Here is a 19,608-nt window from a genome sequence, read left to right as displayed (position 1 = left end):
CTGTAAAATGGGGATTAACTGTGAGCCTCACACGGGACAACCTGATTACCCTGTATTTACCCCAGCGCTTAGAACAGTGCTCTGCACGTAGTAAGCGCTTAACAAATACCAACATTATTATTATACCCCTCTGCCTTCCTTCTTTGCCTTCCAGAGAAGCAGTGTGGCTCAGTGGAAAGAGCCCGGGCTTAGGAGTCAGAGGTCATGGGTTCTAATCCCGGCTCTGCCACCTGTCAGCTGTGTGACTTTGGGCAAGTCATTTCACTTCTCGATGCCTCAGTTCCCTCATCCTTAAAATGGGGATTAAGACCGTGAGCACCACGTGGGACAACCTGATGACCTTGTATCCTCCCCAGCGCTTAGAACAGTTCTTGGCACACAGTAAGCGCTTAACAAATATCAACATTATTATTATTATTATTGTTCCTTGGTGAGGGATGGGGCGTGACCCACAGTGGATGGAGTCTGAGGCTCCCGAAACAGAGGGCTGGGCCCTTCTTACCAAAACTCACTCAAAGGAAGGCCTTTTGGAGGAGATGTGATTTTGGTAAGACCAATGTTGGGGAGAGATCATCTATCATATATGAAGAGGGAGGGAGTTCCAAGTCAGAGAGAGGATACGGGCCAGGGGTCGGCAGTGAGATAGGACAAAATCAAGGTACAGTGAGTAGGTTGGTGTGAAAGGAGTTAAGTGAGAAGCACCTGTGAAAATCTACTCCTATCTCTTCTTTTCTCCCTGTGAAAATCTACTCCTTCCTCTTCTTTTCTGCCCTTTCCCTCTCCTCTTCACCTCTTTCTCTACTTGTTGCAAGAGAAACAGCAAGGTCTGGTGGAAAGAGACCCGGCCAGGGAGTCACAGGACCTGATTCTAATCCCAGCTCTGCCCATTACTGGTTGCGTGACCTTGGGTGAGACGCTTAACTTCTCTGGACCTCGGTTACCTTATCCGTAAAATGAGGATCAAATCCTCCTCCCTCCAGTTTAAACTGTGGGCCCCATGTGGGACAGACGCTGTGTCCAACCCGACAAATTTGTATTTCCCCCAGCACTTAGAACAGTAAGCACTTGGAACACAGAGTAAGTGCTTAACAAATACTATTTAAACAAAAAAAAAAAAGGGAGGGAGAGAAACGGTGACCTCTGTTGCCACTGAAAAGGCTGGGGGAAGGGTGCCAGCTGCCGTCAAAAGTCATGTCCGCTGTTATTGCTGTTACCCAGAGGGCACTCCGAAGCCCCACTGCCTCAGGATTTCTGAACACTGAAATTATTTTATGAGCGTTATTGACGTGGCCAATTTTAGCTGGGTTTCGTAGCTTGCCTGTGAATTACAGGTGGCTGGCCCCTCTGATCCTCGGAGTGGTTTTATTATAGGGTGGTTATAAACTGGGGCAAGGTATCAAACAGTACTGTTTGTATTCTGGGATTGTTTGTAACTCGGTGTCCGCTGTAGTCAAAGCTATATAAACGAAGTTACTTAAAATGGTCTATGCAAATATTTAATAGACACCATAGTGACTGAATTGAATAAGTAAACACCCTTCCTGGCCCAATTTTACTTAGATGGAAGAAAGGAAGTTTCAGGAATGTTCTAAGTATGACCTTAGACCAAAGCAAAAGGCAGAAGGAGTAAAATAAAAACAAAATATGAATTGTACAAGGAATAGAGCTATCCAAATTCATTCATTCAGTCGTATTTATTAAGCATTTACTGTCTGCGAGCACTGTATTAAGTGCTTGGGAAAGTACAGTACAGCAATAAAGAGTGACAATTCCTGTCCACAATGAGCTCACAGTCTAGAGTGGGGGTAGACAGACATCAATACAAATAAAAAGACATCAATATAAATAAATACAATTATAGATATTATGCACATAAATACTATGGCGCAGGGAGGGGGGAAGAGCAACGGGAGCAAGTCAGTGAGAGCAGAAGTGGGAGATGAGGAAAAGTGGGGCTTAGTCTGGGAAGGCCTCTTGGAGGAGATGGGCCTTCAATAAGGCTTTGAAGGTGGGGGAGAGTAATTGTCTGGTGGATTTGAGGAGGGAGGGTGTTCCAGGCCAGAGGTAAGGGTCGGCTGCTTGGAGAGAGAAGCTGGTAGGGTATCGTGATTTTCTTTTGCCTAGAAAGCTCATCGTGGGCAGGGAATGTGCCTTCTAACTGTTGTATGATACCTTACCAAGCACTAGTACAGTACTCTGCTCATAGTAAAACTCAGTAAGTACCACTGATTGATTGCTTTTTAAAAATAGGCATGAGACAATTTGAGTGACAAAAAGGAGTGACTGTCTTGCCCAACACAAGACATCTTCACGCTTTATTCTTGTACCAAGTTTCTCATTGGGAGACCTCAAGCTACCCTAATTCCTTAAAAAACTCTCTACCTCATTGGAAGGGCCTGTCTTGGGCTGCACTCCATCTTTTCTGACTCTTCTTCCCTTTGATCAGTCCCACTGCCCACCACTTGCCCCCCTCCCCGATCTTATTACTGACTCTTTATGAAAGCCTTTTTCTACCTACCACTCTTAAAACATGAGACTGTCTGCTAAGGGTGGCCGATGACAGGATTCCTGGGCCCATGTGATACCTCACACGTTTCGCAGGTACACAGCATGATGTGATGATGTCACACAAGCCTCCACTCTGTCGAAGTCTGCTGGATTCAGCCTGAATTAGCCCAAACCTACGGCTGCTGACCCTGTTAATTTTTCATTCCCCTTCTAGGGCAGCGTGAGATTCAGCATAACATCTGCACCATGGAATTTTGCAACCGGAGCCGTCGTGGAGGGAGGTTCAGAACCAAAACTAAAAAATAAAATGGACATTAGAGCTTAGACTGTAAGCCCCATTTGGGACCTAATTAATTTGTATCTACTCTAGAATTTAGCACAGTGCTTGACACATAGTAAATGCTTAGTAAATACCATCATTATTATTTTTATATTATTAAAACATCTGGTACCATACCAGAATCGGACAGGAGACAGGCTTGCCGGAAGCAGTCACTATAATACTGAACCATCGGTTACCTTACCTAAATGGCGTATTGTACATGCACATATCTACAAGTTATATATTATATTTATTACTGCGTTTCCACCATAAGGGAATTGTATGCTCCCAATCCCTTAGCACAGTGCTCTGCACATAGTAAACGCTCAATCAGTACCATCGATAGATTAATGAAATTGTGATTTCTGGAATGTGGGTATTCATTCAGTAGTATTTATTGAGCATTTACTATGTGCAGACCACTGTACTAAGCACTTGAAATATACAATTCGGCAACAGATTTATGTGCATTTATTCAAATAAAAGGCTTTATGGGGAGAGAAAATTGTGGCTTTAAAGATCTCACAACTGTGGGGAAAGTCATTCGCTCCATTTACGGACTGTTGGTTTGTTAGTGGTGGTTTCTGCTACTTACATTTTTGCATTCTCAGCTTGCACTAAAAGTCCCCTGTAACAGGTTTGGAAAAGCAGTGTGGCCTAGGATAGAAGACAGGCCTGGGGGTCAGAGGGACCTGGGTTCTAATCCCAACTCCTCCACTTGTCAGCTGTGAACAAGCCACTTCACTTCTCTGGGTTTATCTCATCTATAAAATGGGGATTAAGATTCTGAGCCCCGTGTGGGACTGTGTCCAACCTGATTAGCTTCTACCTACTCCAGTTCATCCTAAATGCTTAACAAATACCATAATCCCTCCCCGCCCCCCCTTAAAAAAAGACATAAAATATCGAACAAGCTAATAATAATTATGTTGGCATTTTAACGCTTACTATGTGCAGAGCACTGTTCTAAGCGCTGGGGTAGGTACGGGGTAATCCGGATGTCCCACGTGAGGCTCACACTTAATCCCCATTTTCCAGATGAGGTCACTGAAGCGCAGAGAAGTTAAGCGACTTGCCCACGGTCACATAGCTGACAAGTGGCAGAGCCAAGATTCGAACCCATGACCTCTGACTCCCAAGCCCATGCTCTTTCCACTGAGCCACGCTGCTTCTGTGGTTGGCCAAGTTTCCAGCTGTGGAATTACATTCAAATGCAAATAATTTTAACTAGACCATGCCTTATAAAGATTTCTTCTTTCCTGATTAATCAGGCTAACCCTCTAGCACTTGAGGAAATGTTGGAAGTTTGAGCATTTTCATGAACATTACGGGGAGTCTGATTTCATTCCAGATATTGGCTCCTGTTTCCTGAGCATGATATGAGAAGCATGAGAAGCACTGCAGCCTAGTGATAAGAGCACTGGCTTCGGAGTCAGAGGATGTGGGTCTAATCCCGGCTCTGCCACTTGTCTGCTGTGTGACCTTGGGCGAATGACTTAACTTCTCTGGGCCTCAGTTACCTCATCTGAAAAATGGGGATTAAGACTGTGAGTCCCAGATGGGGCAAGCTGATAACCTTATATCTCCCTCAGCGCTTACAACAGTGCTTGGCACATAGTAAGTTCTTAACAAATACCACAACGATTATTTTAGAGAAAGAATCCGCCCCTTACTGATAAAGAAGCAATAAACTTTCAGGGAGCTATCTCTGTCCTTCCAGTTTTGCATTTAAGAGCCCTACACAAATCACCTCACAGATTTATCAACCTGTCCCTTGGGGATACTGTAAAAAAACAACCCAAAAACCGGCAACCCCCAAACCTAAAAATGAGTGCATAACAGTAAATTCATTCATTTGATCGTATTTATTGAGCACTTGCTGTGTGCAGAGCACTGTACTAAGCGCTTGGGAAGTACAACTCAGCAACAAAGACAGACAGTCCCTGCCCACAACAGGCTCACAGTCTAGAAGGGGGGAGACAGACATCCAAACAAGTAAACCGGCATCAGTAGCGTCATTATAAATAAAAAGAATTATAGATATATGCACATCATTAATAAAAATAAATAGAATTATAATTGTAAATGGGTACATATACACACAAGTGCTATTTATTATAATATATAAATTATATGATGCAATTTATAATAATATAACGTATATATTACTGTTAGGGAAGCAGAGTGGTTTAGTGGAAAGAGCCCGGGCTTGGGAGTCATAGGTCGTGAGTTCTAATCCCGGCTTGTCAGCTGTGGGACTTTGGGGAAGTCACTTCACTTCTCTGTACCTCAGTTTCCTCATCTGTAAAATGGGGATGAAGACTGAGAGCCCCACGTGGTACAACCTGATGACCTTGTATCTCCCCCAGTGCTTAGAAGAGTGCTCGGCACCTAGTAAGCGCTTAACAAATACCATTATGATGGTGATGATGTTACATAATATATAAATGCATAAGTGTAAATAACAGAGTGCTCATGGCCCAAGGTAAGGGAAGGTGTCTGTCCACTTGTATTGCTGTCTGTCTCCCCACCTTTTAGACTGTGAGCTCGTTGTGGGCAGGGATTATCTCTATTTGTTGTCGAATTGTATTCATTCAATTGTATTTATTGAGCACTTAATATGTACAGAGCACTGTACTGAGTACTTGGAATGTACAATTGGGCAACAGATAAGAGACAATCCCTGCCCAACAACGGGTTCACAGTCTAATCAGGGGAGACAGACAACAAAACGAAACAAGTAGACAGGCATCAATACCATCGTCCATTCATTCAATCGTATTTATTGAGCACTGACTGTGTGCAGAGCACTGTACTAAGCGCTTGGGAAGTACAATTTGGCAACAGAGACAATCCCTATCCAACAACAGGCTCACAGTCTAGAAGGGGGAGACAGACAACAAGACAAGTAGATAGGCATTAATAGCATCAATATAAATAGAATCATAGCTATCTATACATCATTAATAAAATAGAGAAATAAACTGCTCCCCCTCCGCCCCTGCTGCTCTTCCCCCTTGCCCTCCCCTCAGCACTGTGCTTATTTGTATATATTATTTATCACCCAATTAATTTTGTTAATGAGGTGTACATCCCCTTGATTCTATTTATCTGATGTTTTGTTTTGTTCTGTTTTGCTCTGCTGTCCGTCTCCCCCGTTTACACTGTGAGCCCGTCACTGGGCCGGGATCGTCTCTATCTGTTGCCGAATTGTCCATTCCAAGCGCTTAGAACAGTGCTGTGCACACAGTAAACGCTCAATCAATACAATGAATGAACAAGTGGTGTGGGGAGGGCAGTAGAGCAGAGGGAGGGGGTAGGGGCGAGGAGGAGGGGCAGAGGGAGTAGGAAATTGTACTTTCCCAAGCGCTTAGGACAGTGCTCTGCACGCAGCAAGCGCTCAATACGATTGAATGAACAAGTGGTGTGGGGAGGGGAGTAGAACAGAGGGAGTAGGAAATTGCACCTTCTCAAGCGCTTAGGACAGTGCTCTGCACACAGTAAGCACTCAATCAATACAAATGAATGAACAAGTGGTGTGGGGAGGGGAGCGGAGGGAGGGAGTCGGGCGACGAGGAGGGGCAGAAGGAGTAGGAAATTGTACTTTCCCCAAGCTTAGAACAGTGCTGTGCACACAGTAAGCGCTGTGAATAATAATAATAATATTGGTATTTGTCAGCTGTGTGACTGTGAGCAAGTCACTTCACTTCTCGGTGCCTCAGTTACCTCATCTGTAAAATGGGGATTAACTGTGCACCTCACGTGGGACAACCTGATGACCCTGTATCTCCCCCATTGCTTAGAACAGTGCTCGGCACATAGTAAGCGCTTAACAAATACCAACATTATTATTATTATTATTAAGCGCTTACTATGTGCCGAGCACTGTTCTAAGCGCTGGGGGAGATACAGGGTCATCAGGTTGTCCCACATGTGGAAGCAGCGTGGCTCAGTGGAAAGAGCCTGGGCTTTGGAGTCAGAGGTCATGAGTTCCACGCCCAGCTCTGCCACTTGTCAGCTGTGTGACTGTGGGCAAGTCACTTCACTTCTCTGGGCCTCATTGACCTCATCTGTAAAATGGGGATTAACTGTGAGCCTCACTTGGGACAACCTGATGACCCTGTATCTCCCCCAGCGCTTAGAACAGTGCTCTGCACATAGCGCTTAACAAATACCAACATTATTATTATTATCACCCTGTATCCCCCCCAGCACTTAGAACAGTGCTCTGCACATAGTAAGCACTTAACAAATACCAACATTATTATTATGAGGCTCACAGTCTTAATCCCCATTTCCCAGATGAGGTCACTGAGGCCCAGAGAAGTGAAGTGACTTGCCCACAGTCACACAAGTGGCAGAGTGGGGATTCGAACCCCTGACCTCTGACTCCCAAGTCCGGCCTCCTTCCACTGAGCCCCACTGCTTACTCCTTCTCTCTAAATGAGTAAATGGAGGAAGAAGAGGAGAGGCTGGGCTCAGTGGAAAGAGCCCGGGTTTGGGAGTCAGAGGTCGCGGGTTCTAATCCCAGCTCTGCCACTTATCAGCTGGGTGACTTTGGGCAGGTCACTTCATTTCTCTGGGCCTCAGTGACCTCATCTGGAAAATGGGGATTAAGACTGTGAGCCTCACATGGGACAACCTGATCACCTTGTATCCTCCCCAGTGCTTAGAACAGTGCTCTGCACAGAGTAAGCGCTTAATAAATACCAACATTATTATTATCTGGAAAATGGGGATAAAGGCTGTGAGCCCCACGAGGGACAACCTAATGACCTTGTATCTCCCCAGCGCTTAGAACGGTGCTTGGCACATAGCAAGCTCTTAACAAACACCAACATTATTATGATTGGTATTATCACATATATATATATATATTATCATATATATTATGAGAAGCAGCGTGGCTCAGTGGAAAGAGCACGGGCTTGGGAGTCAGAGATCATGGGTTCTAATCCCAGCTCTGCCACTTATCAGCTGGGTGACTTTGGGCAAGTCACTTCACTTCTCTGGGCTTCAGTGACCTCATCTGGAAAATGGGGATGAAGGCTGTGAGCCCCACGAGGGACAACCTAATGACCTTGTATCTCCCCAGCGCTTAGAACGGTGCTTGGCACATAGCAAGTGCTTAACAAACACCAACATTATTATGATTGGTATTATCACATATATATATATATATATATATATACATCCGTGGCTCAGTGGAAAGAGCCTGGGCTTTGGAGTCAGAGGTCATGGGTTCGAATCCCGGCTCTGCCACTTGCCAGCTGTGTGACTTTGGGCAAGTCACTTAACTTCTCGGTGCCTCAGTTCCCTCATCTGTAAAGTGGGGATGAAGACTGTGAGCCCCACGTGGGACAACCTGATTCCCCTGTGTCTACCCCAGCGCTTAGAACAGTGCTCGGCACATAGTAAGCGCTTAACAAATACCAACATTATATATATATATATATATATTATCATATATATTATGAGAAGCAGCGTGGCTCAGTGGAAAGAGCCCGGGCTTGGGAGTCAGAGGTCATGGGTTCGACTCCCCGCTCTGCCACTTGTCAGCTGGGTGACTGGGGGCAAGTCACTTCACTGGGCCTCAGTGACCTCATCTGTCAAAGGGGGATGAAGACTGGGAGCCCCACGTGGGACCACCTGATTCCCTTGGGTCTACCCCAGCACTTAGAACAGTGGTCGGCACATAGCAAGCGCTTAACCAATACCAACATTATTATGATTTAAAAAGGGCGGGAGAGAGTGGAGGCGGGGCCGAGGGAAGATGGCGGCGGGGCGGAAGTGGGCCGCGCCTCGCCGGAAGGGAAGGACCTGCAGGACCAAACTCTTGCTCTGGGCCTAGGCCGCGCCTCCTCTTACGGCCCGAAAGGGAGCCTGCCGCCCGCCCCGGCCCTCCTTTTTCTCCTCCTTCTTTTCCTCCTTCTTCTCCTCCTTCTCCGCCTTCCCTTCCGCCCCGGGCCGGGCGAGGTCGGGCAAGGAGGAGCCGCCGTCACCGGACTCTTCTCCCGAGGTCGGTGGGGCCGGTGGGGAGGTGGGGCGGGGGGCGCTCATCCTATCACCCCCTCCCCCTTAATGATGCTCGCGTTTGGTAAGCGTTTACTATGTGCCGAGCACTGTGCTCAGCGCTGGGGGGAGGAGGGGGGCTGTTCCCCACTTGGTATCTCTGCACCGTGACCCCGGCCTGGGGCAGGGATGGTCTCTCTCTCTTGCCCACTTGTCCATGCCAAGCGCTTAGGACAGTGCTCTGCACATAGCGCTCAGTAAATATGAATGAATAAATGTGGCTCCCCCCCCCCCGATTAGATCTTCCCCAATTGTCCATGCCAAGCGCTTAGGACAGTGCTCTGCACATATTGCTCAGTAAATACGAATGAATAAATGTGGCTCCCCCCCCCGATTAGATCTTCCCCAATTGTCCATGCCAAGCGCTTAGGACAGTGCTCTGCACATATTGCTCAGTAAATACGAATGAATAAATGTGGCTCCCCCCCCCCCCGATTAGATCTTCCCCAATTGTCCATGCCAAGCGCTTAGGACAGTGCTCTGCACATATTGCTCAGTAAATACGAATGAATAAATGTGGCTCCCCCCCCCGATTAGATCTTCCCCAATTGTCCATGCCAAGCGCTTAGGACAGTGCTCTGCACATAGTCAGCGCTCAGTAAATACGAATGAATCAATGTGTCTCCCCCCGATTAGATCTTCCCCAGTTGTCCATTCCAAGCGCTTAGTACAGTCCTCTGCACAGAGTCAGCGCTCAGTAAATACGAATGAATAAATGAGTCTCCCCCCGATTTGACCGTGAGCCCGTCCTGGGGCAGGGATGGTCTCTATTGCCCACTTGTCCATACCAAGCGCTTAGGACAGTGCTCTGCACAGAGTCAGCGCTCAGTAAATACGAATGCATAAATGTGGCTCCCCCCGATTAGATCTTCCCCAGTTGTCCATGCCAAGCGCTTAGGACAGTGCTCTGCACAGAGTCAGCGCTCAGGAAATACGAATGAATAAATGTGTCTCCCCCCGATTAGATCATCCCCAGTTGTCCATGCCAAGCGCTCAGTACAGTCCTCTGCACAGTCAGCGCTCAGGAAATACGAATGAATAAATGTCTCTCCCCCAGATTAGATCTTCCCCAATTGTCCATACCAAGCGCTTAGGACAGTGCTCTGCACAGAGTCAGCGCTCAGTAAATACGAATGAATAAATGAGTCTCCCCCCGATTAGATCGTGAGCCCCTCCTGGGGCAGAGGTGGTCTCTCTCTGTTGCCCGGTTGTCCATGCCAAGCGCTTAGTCCAGTGCTCTGCACATAGTCAACGCTCAGTAAGTACGAATGAATCAATGTCTCCCCCCCATTAGATCTTCCCCATTTGTCCATTCCAAGCGCTTAGTACAGTGCTCTGCACATAGCGCTCAGTAAATACGAATGAATAAATGAGTCTCCCGTCCTGGGGCAGGGATGGTCTCTCTCTGTTGCCCGGTTGTCCAGTCCAAGCGCTTAGTACAGTACTCTGCACATAGTGCTTAGTAAATACTATGGAATGAATGAGTCTCCCCCCGATTAGACCTTGCCCAGTTGTCTATTCCAAGCATTTAGTACAGTGCTCTGCACATAGCACTCAGTAAATACGAATGAATGAATGAGTCTCCCCCCGATTAGACTGTGAGCCCGTCACTGGGCAGGGATGGTCTCTATCTGTTGCCCAATTGTCCATTCCAAGCGCTCAGTACAGTGCTCTGCACATAGCGCTCAGTAAATAGAGAAGCAGCGTGGCTCAGTGGAAAGAGCACGGGCTTTGGAGTCAGAGGTCATGGGTTCAAATCCCAGCTCGGCCACTTGTCAGCTGTGTGACTTTGGGCAAGTCACTTCACTTCTCGGTGTCTCAGTTCCCTCGTCTGTAAAATGGGGATTAAGACTGTGAGCCCCACGTGGGACAACCTGGTTCCCCTGTGTCTACCCCAGCGCTTAGAACAGTGCTCGGCACATAGTAAGCACTTAACAAATACCAACATTATTATTATTATTATTAAATACGAATGAATAAATGAGTCTCCCCCGTTTAGATTGTGAGACCGTCTTGGAGCAGGGATGGTCTCTATCTATTAACCACTTGTCCATTCCAAGCGCTTAGTCCAGTGCTCTGCACATAGCCAGAGCTCAGTAAATACGAATGAATGAATGAGTCGCCCCCCGATTAGACCTTCCCCAGTTGTCCATGCCAAGCGCTTAGTCCAGTGCTCTGCACAGAGTCAGCGCTCAGTAAATACGAATGAATAAATGTGTCTCCCCCCAATTAGACTGTGAGCTCGTCACTGGGCAGGGATGGTCTCTATCTGTTGCCCAATTGTCCATTCCAAGCGCTCAGTATAGTGCTCTGCACATAGCGCTCAGGAAATACAAATGAATAAATGAGTCTCTCCCGTTTAGACCGTGAACCCGTCCTGGGGCAGGGATGGTCTCTCTGTATTGCCCAGTTGTCCATTCTAAGCGCTTAGTACAGTGCTCTGCACATAGCACTCAGTAAATACGAATGAATAAATGAGTGTCCCCCAATTAGACCGTGAGCCCGTCATGGGGCAGGGATTGTCTCTATCTGTTGCCCAATTATACATTCCAAGCGCTTAGTACAGTGCTCTGCACTAAGTAAGCACTCAGCAAATACGAAAGAATGAATGAGTCTCCCCCCGATTAGACCGTGAGCCCATCATGGAGCAGGGATGGTCTCTATCTGTTGCCCAGTTGTCCATTCCAAGCGCTCAGGATAGTGCTCTGCACACAGGAAGTGCTCAATAAATATGAAGGAATACAAATTGATCAGGTTGGCCCACGTGGGGCTCACGGTTTTAATCCCCATTTTACAGATGAGGGAACTGAGGCCCAGAGAAGCTAATAGTGGTGGTATTTAAGCGCTTACTATGTGCCGAGCACTGTTCTAAGCGCTGGCGGGGGGTGGTGGTGATATCTTTGGCTGAATTATTATCTCCCCTGTTTAGACTGTGAGCCCATCGTGGGGCAGGGATGATCTCTATCTGTTGCCCAGTTGTCTATTCCAAGTGCTTAGTCCAGTGCTCTGCACATAGTCAGCGCTCAGTAAATCCGGATGAATGAATACAAGGTGATCAAGTTGGCACACACTTGGCTCACTTGGGGCTCATGCTTTTAATCCCCATTTTACAGATGAGGGAACTGAAGCCCAGAGAAGCTAAGTAATAATGTTGGTATTTGTTACGTGCTTACTATATGCCGAGCACTGTTCTAAGCACTGGGATAGATACAAGGTAAGCAGGGTGTCCCACTTGAGGCTCACGGTATAATCCCCATATGCAGATGAGGGAACTGAGGCACAGAGAAGTGAAGTGACTTGCTCAGCGTCCCACAGCTGGCAAGCGGCGGAGGTGGGATTAGAACCCACGACCTCTGACTCCCTAGCCCGGGCTCTTTCCACTGAGCCACGCTGCTTCTCTTAATGTCTGTCTCCCCCTCTAGACCCTAAGCTCTTTGTGGGCGAGGAAGGCATCTACCAACTGTTGCGTTGTCCTCTCCCAAGCGCTTAGTAATAATAATGATGGTATTTGTTAAGCACTTACTATGTGCCGAGCACTGTTCTAAGCGCTGGGGGAGATACAGGGTAAGCAGGTTGTCCCGCGTGGGGCTCGCAGTCTCCATCCCCGTTTTCCAGATGAGGGAACTGAGGCACAGAGAAGTGAAGTGGCTTGCCCGAGGTCAAACAGCAGGCAAGTGGTGGAGCTGGGGTTAGTAATAATAATGATGGCATTTGTGAAGTGCTTACTACATGCAAAGCAAAGTTTTAAGTTCTGGGGTAGGTACAATAATAATAATAATGATGGCATTTGTTAAGCGCTTACTATGTGCAATCGCTGTCCTAAACGCTGGGGAGGATACAGGGTGATCAGGTTGTCCCATGTGGGGCTCACAGTTTTAACCCCCATTTTACAGATGGGGTAACTGAGGCCCAGAGAAGTGAAGTGACTTGCCCAAAGTCCCACAGCTGACAAGTGTCTGAGCCAGGATTTGAACCCAAGACATCTGCCTCCCAAGCCCGGGTTCTTTCCATTAGGTCACGCTGCATCCCGCCGCTTAGTACAGTGCTCTGCACGCAATAAGCGTTCAGTAAATACCAGTGATCGACCGATTCGGGGCCCCCACCTGGGACTCCCATTTCCTGGTTTCGTCCCAAGCCGTGTGACTCAGTTTACCCGTCGGGAAAGCGGGCGTCGTCGTTCCCCGAACCGGGTGGAGAAAGGCAGAGTGATGGGCTCTGCTTCGGGCTGAGGGGGTTACGATGCCTCCCTTTCCTGGCTCACACGGGTCGGCCTCAGTTTCTCCATCTATGAAATGGACATGGCCACGTCTGCTCCCTTTTCTGTGGCAGGGGAGTTGGGAGGAATGGGAAGCGTTTTGAATTGCTTTCCGGGAATAAAGTCAGGAAAGGCCCGGGTCAGCATCGCTGGCAGCGTGATCCCGTTGGTGAGACTCTCAGCCGGAAAACTCAAATTAAAAACAGAATAGGGCGGGTTCAGTTTTGTGCAGATCTTCACGAAAACCGTTTGAGAAGCAGTTTACTAAAAGGTTAAGCCTCACCGAGGGGCAGGGTCTTTGCTCAGGAAGGTCTCGATCCTTTGGCGGGGAGAGGTTTTGGTTAAGAAAGTGTGGCGTATATTGATTTTCATTTTTCCGAGGGTATTTTTAGGCGGAGGTTGGTTGCGGGTTTCATTTTTTTTGATATTTCAGTGTCCTGGCAAAAACTCAAGATCTATATTGTCAGCAAGACATGTCAGTTCTGCAATCCAAACTTGACTTCAGGAACTCAGCTTAAAAATGCTTGAGACGGTTCCCTCTACTTTTAAACTCCTGTGACTTACCTCCCGTATATTCAGTGTGAATTGCTATATTCTCATAAGAACAGTGCCTGGCACACAGTAAATCAATAACAAATGCCATTTATTTTATTTTTTTTTTAAGAATTCTAGGTGCTCTTTGCCAGCGGGATGTAAAAGGTTCCTTTTCTTAAAAATGCTTAGCGCTGCTTTAAAAATTTGAAAATTTAAGTTTAGTATATAAACTCCAGATATTTTAACCAACATCAGCAAGGCCTGAAATACAGAGGTTACTGTAGACAGATCGTTGCTTGTTAGGGCTTTTCCAAGTGAAAATGTAAGACAGATGCCACTTGGGAAAATTCCAGTGGGAGTTCTCTCTGGGTGTTCCGTTTTTTCCCAAGTGACTTAGAGGCAAGTGTAAAACAGTTTCTTATTTATGTAGCTTAATAAAATTGAACTGTTTCTACATTTCGGAAGCAAGCCATGACAATAGGCAAGTGGGAAGCCTGCGCTCCATGCCAATAACTAAGATGTGACTAACTCTTGAAGATGCACTAAACATTTTTAAGAAATTGCTTTGGAACTTGCTCAGAGTTAAATTTTGCTCTCCTCTCTAATAAATCCGTACACCTACATGAAGGGGACCGGGTGGGTCATGGCCTGTATGAGTTTGTTATTGTTAACAGGTTTTGGGGGCAGGAGGGATTATCATTACTATAAGCCAACTCTCCCTCCTTGCGGTCTCATATTTCCTCTGTCACCTCAAACTTAACACATCCAAAACAGAACTCCTTGTCTTCCCACCCAAACCCTGTCCTTCCCCAGACTTTCCTGTCACTGTAGAGAGCTCCACCAACCTTCCTGTCTTACCAGTCCATAACCATGGCCTTATCCTTGACTATTCTGCCTCGTTCTACCCACGTAGACAATCCATTACTAATTCCTTTTAGTTCGACCTTCACAACATCGCTAAAATCCGCCCTCTCCTCTCCATCCAGACTGCTTCCACATTAGTCCAAGCACTTGTCTTGTTCCGCCTCGATTCCTGTTTCAGCCTCCTTGCAGACCTCACTGCTTCCTGTCTCTCCCCAACTCCAATTCATGCTTCACTCTGCTGCCCAGCTGATTTTTTTTTTACAGAAACGTTTGGTCCGTGTCACCTCATACCTCAAGAACCTCCACATCAAACACTCCATCACCTTGCCCCCTCCTACCTCACCTTGCTACTCCCCTGCTACAGCCCAGCCCACACACTTTGCTCCTCTAATGCTGACCTTCTCGCTGTACCTCGATCTTCTCTACCTCTCGTCCCCTCCTGCATCTGGCCTGGAAAATCCTCCCTCTTCCTATCCGGCAATTACTCTCTCCACCGTTAAAAGTTTTACTGAAGGCCCCTCTCCTCCTTCCCTGACTGAGCCCTCCTTTCCTCTTCTCCCACTCCCTTCTGCGTCGCCCTGACTTGCTCTCTTTATTTATCCCTCCCTCAGCCCCTCAGCACTTAGGTACTTACCTGTCATCTTATTTATATTAATATCTGTCTCCTCCTCTAGATTGTAAGCTCATTGTAGGCAGGGAATATGTCTGTGATATTGTTGTACTCTACTCTTCCAAGTGCTTAGTACAAGAGCTGTGCACACAGTAAGTGGTCAATATGACTGACTGACCGACCACCGTAACTCGTTCGTCCCTCCTTTGGACTTAAACAAGAATGAGAGGTAGAGCCGAGGAGTCGGCCCCATCTCCTGCCACCTAATAATAATAATAACGATGATAGTATTTAAGCGCTTACTATGTGCCAAGCACTGTTCTAAGCGCTGGGGTAGATACGAGGGAATGAGGTTGTCCCACGTCAGGCTCACAGTCTTCATCTCCATTTTACGGATGAGGCCACTGAGGCCCAGAGAAGTTAAGTGACTTGCCCAGGCTCACACAGCTGACAAGTGGCGGAGCCGGAATTAGAACCCACGACCTCTGACTCCCAAGCTCGGGCTCTTTCCACTGCGCCACGCTGCTTCCCTACCAGGTGGGTCTGGGGTCTCTGCAGCCCGAGCAGGAGCAGGGAACAGTTTGGGGTCATAGAGCACCCCCTCTACCCCCACTCCCTTGGAGAACTCCCTCGTTCCCACGGCGTCACCTTTCATTCATTCAGTAGTATTTATTGAGCACTTACTATGTGCAGAGCACTGTACTAAGCTCTTGGAATGGACAATTTGGCAACAGATAGAGACAATCCCTGCCCACTGACGGGCTCACAGTCTAATCAGGGGAGACAGACGGACCAAAAACAAGATAACTTAATTGCGATAAATAGAATCAAGGGGATGTACACCTCATTAACAAAATAAATAGGGTAATATTCGCAAATCTACCTCTCCAGCCCTGAGCTCTCTGCAGTCTCACATTGCCTCCTGTCTTCAGGACATCACTGCTTGGATGCCCCGGTGGCACCTCAAACTTCACATGTTCAGGACAGAACTTCTCATCTTCCCACCCAAACCTGGTTCTCGTCTTGATTTTCCCATCACCCGATCTATCACCAAATCCTGTCGGTTGTACCTTCACAATGTCTCTAGAATTGTCCCTTCCTCCCCGTCCAAATGGCTACCACGCTAACCCAAGCACTTATAATAATAATAACAATAATAGTAATAATGCTGGTATTTCTTAAGCGCTTACTATGTGCGAAGCACTGTTCTGAGCGCGGGAGGGATACAAGGTGATCAGGTTGTCCCACTTGAGGCTCACAGTCTTAATCCCCATTTTACAGATGAGGTAACTGAGGCACAGAGAAGTTAAATGACTCGCCCAAAGTTCCACAGGTGGCAAGCGGCGGAGTCAGGATTAGAACCCATGACCTCTGACTCCCAAGCCCGTGCTCTTTCCACTAAGCCACGCTGCTTCACCACTCTCACCCATTTTTTGAAAAACAAGACTAGTTGTTTTGGGTTTTTTTTTTTTGGATAGCATTACTGTGATTTTTAAGTTTATTTTTTTTAAATTGCAGCATCCCCAAGGGACAGGCTAATTTTGATAAATCTGAGGTGATTTGTTTAGTGCTCTTAAATGCAAAACTGGAAGGACACACTTAGCTCTCTGAAAGGTTACTGCTTCTCTATCAAAGAGATGCAGATCCTTCCCAAGTTATACTTTAGCCTTATGTCGGCCTTAAAGCAGACAATCAACTCGCCCACTCTTACCTTGCTTAGAGAAGCAGCGTGGCTCACTGGAAAGAGCACGGGCTTTGGAGTCAGAGGTCATGGGTTCGAACCCCGGCTCTACCACTTGTCAGCTGTGTGACTTTGGGCAAGTCACTTAACTTCTCGGTGCCTCAGTTGCCTCGTCTGTAAAATGGGGATTAAGACTGTGAGCCCCACGTGGGACAACCTGATTCCCCTGTGTCTACCCCAGTGCTTAGAACAGTGCTCGGCACATAGTAAGCGCTTAACAAATACCAACATTACCTTAGGTGGCTGATTTCCTACTACAGCCCACTCCACTCTTCTAACACCCAACTACCCTGTGTACCTTGATCCTGTATATCTTGCCACTGACTCCTTCTGCCCATCCTGCCTCTGCCTTGAAACATCCTTCCCCTTCATATACACGACAGTAATTTTATCGTGATTATGTTGTCTCGTTTTTGTCCGTCTCCCCCGATTAGACTATAAGCCCGTCGTTGGGCAAGGATTGTCTCTGTCTGTTGCCGAATTATACATTCCAAGTGCTTAGTACAGTGCTCTGCACATAGTAAGCGCTCAATAAATACTATTGAATGAATGAATGACAGACCACTAGTCTCCTCACCTTCAAAGCCTTACTAAAATCATATCTCAGGCAAGAGACCTTCTCCAATTAAAACCCTCATTTCCCCTACCCTCTCTCCCTTCTGTCACCTATGCTTTTGGTCTATACTCTTTAAATACTGATATTCAGGGCAACCTCAGCCCAAAAGCACTTAGATACATATCTGTATAATTTATATTAACAGCTGTCTCCTACTATAGATTGTAAGCTCGTTGGGGGCGGGGAATGTGACTACGAGCTCTGTCGTAATGTGCTTTCCCAAATGTATATTCATTCAGTCGTATTTATTGAGTGCTTACTGTGTGCAGAGCACTGAATTAAGCCCTTGGAATGTACAATTCGGCAACAGATAGAGAATCTCTGCCCAACAATGGGATCTGCACGCAGTAAGTAGTGATTGATCATTGTACAGCGTTTTTAGTAATCCTCAAATTGAATGGGCCCGAGAAGTTTTGTTCTCATTTTGCACATCAGAAAACTCAGAGGCGTAATGACTTGTCTGGGACCAGTGCAAATCTGTCACGGAACTGAAGTTCAAAGGCAGGTGTCATACTTCCGGCTCCACTGCCCTTCGCTAAATGCTGGATGTTAGGTTTATGACCCCCACTCCAGCCGTGATGAAATGAGTGTCAGATTGATGAGAGAGCCTCCTATGACTTCTTAATTTGTGGAACCGTGTGGCATAGGTTATGCAGTATTCGGGATTTAAGGATTTGGAGGTGTTACCTTTTGATTTTGAGTATGGGAGCAAACCTAGGGAAGGAAGTTTGAGGGGACAGGGAAGGAAGAGTGGAGGAGGGAGGTGGGAAGAGAAAGGAAGGAGGAGGAAGGAAGAGAAGGGAAGAAGAAAGAGAGAAAAGAAGATGAAGAAGGAGGGAGGTGGGAAGAGAGAGAGGAGGAGGGAGGAAGAGAAGGGAAGAAGAAAGAAAAGAAGATGAAAGTGAAAAGAAGATGAAGTAAAAGGAGCAGGAGGAGGTCCTCCTCTCAGGCCATCCCTCTGGTCCAACAGGGGCCGGATGTAAGCGTCTCTCTGGACTCCCGCCCTCTTGCCTCATCCCGGCCCAGCTGCCATCCCCGCAGGACCGCCCGAGCTCTGTAGCTGTGGCGTCTCTGGTCCCGGACTCTCAAGCCCCGCTTATGCCCAGTTGGCACGGTGGTGACCCCAGCCTGCGTCCATCTCCTGCTCGGGCTGCAGAAACCCCGGCCGGCAGGTGCCGAGCGAGGGAATCTCCATCTTGGCTCCGCTCTCATTGTGTTTTAAACCCAAGGGCAGAGTGAGCTAGCTATAATCATCATAATAATAGTTATGGGATTTGTTAAGCACTTACTATGTGCCAGGCACCATTCTAAGTGCTGGGATAGATAGAGATATTCAGGTTGGACACAGTCCCTGTCCTACATAGGACTCACAGGCTTAATCTCCATTTTACAGACGAGGGACTCGAGGCACAGAGAAGTTAAGTGACTTGCCCAAGGTCACACAGCACAAAAGTGGTGGAGCTGGGATTAGAACCCAAGGCCTTCTGACTCCAGGCCTGTGCTCTTATCCACCAGGCCACGCTGCTTCTCTAATAATATTTGTTTTGCACCTACTATGTGCCAGGCACTGTACTCAGTGCTTGGGTGGCTACAAGCAAATCAGGTTGGACACAGTACTTGGCCCATGTGGGGCTCACAGTCTCAACCCCTATTTTACAGATGAAGTAACTGAGGCACAGAGAAGTGAAGAGACTTGCCCACAGTCACACAGCAGACAAGTAGGCAGAGCAGGGATTAATAATAATAATAATAATGATGGTATTTGTTAAGCGCTTACTATGTGCAGAGCACTGTTCTAAGCGCTGGGGTAGACGCAGGGGAATCAGGTTGTCCCACATGGGGCTCACAGACTTCATCCCCATTTTACAGATGAGGTAACTGAGGCACGGAGAAGTGAAGCGACTTGCCCACAGTCACACAGCTGGCAAGTGGCAGAGCCGAGATTTGAACTCATGACCTCTGACTCCAAAGCCCGGGCTCTTTCCACTGAGCCATGCTGCTTACCTTCTGGCTTTATTACACAGGAGAGGAAAATGTAATTCGTTAAAAATTTCTAGCTATTTTTATATTATGTCACATTAAGGAT

At 47.2% G+C, this 19,608-nt stretch overlaps 1 protein-coding gene across 3 annotated transcripts in view; it reads left to right on the top strand.

Moving 5' to 3' along the window:
* Window positions 1-8,644: 8,644 nt before the first annotated feature.
* UGGT1 (UDP-glucose glycoprotein glucosyltransferase 1) overlaps window positions 8,645-19,608 on the top strand; it is a 125,804-nt gene continuing 114,840 nt past the window's right edge. The window contains exon 1 of one of the 3 annotated variants that reach the window (XM_029058864.1): window positions 8,645-8,849. The gene's annotated coding sequence lies outside the window, so the exon portion shown is untranslated. Of the gene's footprint in view, window positions 8,850-15,681; window positions 15,703-19,608 lie in introns of those variants that run through there. The other 2 variants (XM_029058863.1, XM_029058862.2) reach the window with 2 other exon arrangements.

The sequence above is a fragment of the Ornithorhynchus anatinus genome, chromosome 1 (assembly GCF_004115215.2).
Source record: "Ornithorhynchus anatinus isolate Pmale09 chromosome 1, mOrnAna1.pri.v4, whole genome shotgun sequence".
In the NCBI taxonomy this organism is placed as follows: Eukaryota; Metazoa; Chordata; class Mammalia; order Monotremata; family Ornithorhynchidae; genus Ornithorhynchus; species Ornithorhynchus anatinus.
Note: the sequence above shows the minus strand (reverse complement) of the source record. Positions and strands in the feature narration are given on the sequence as shown.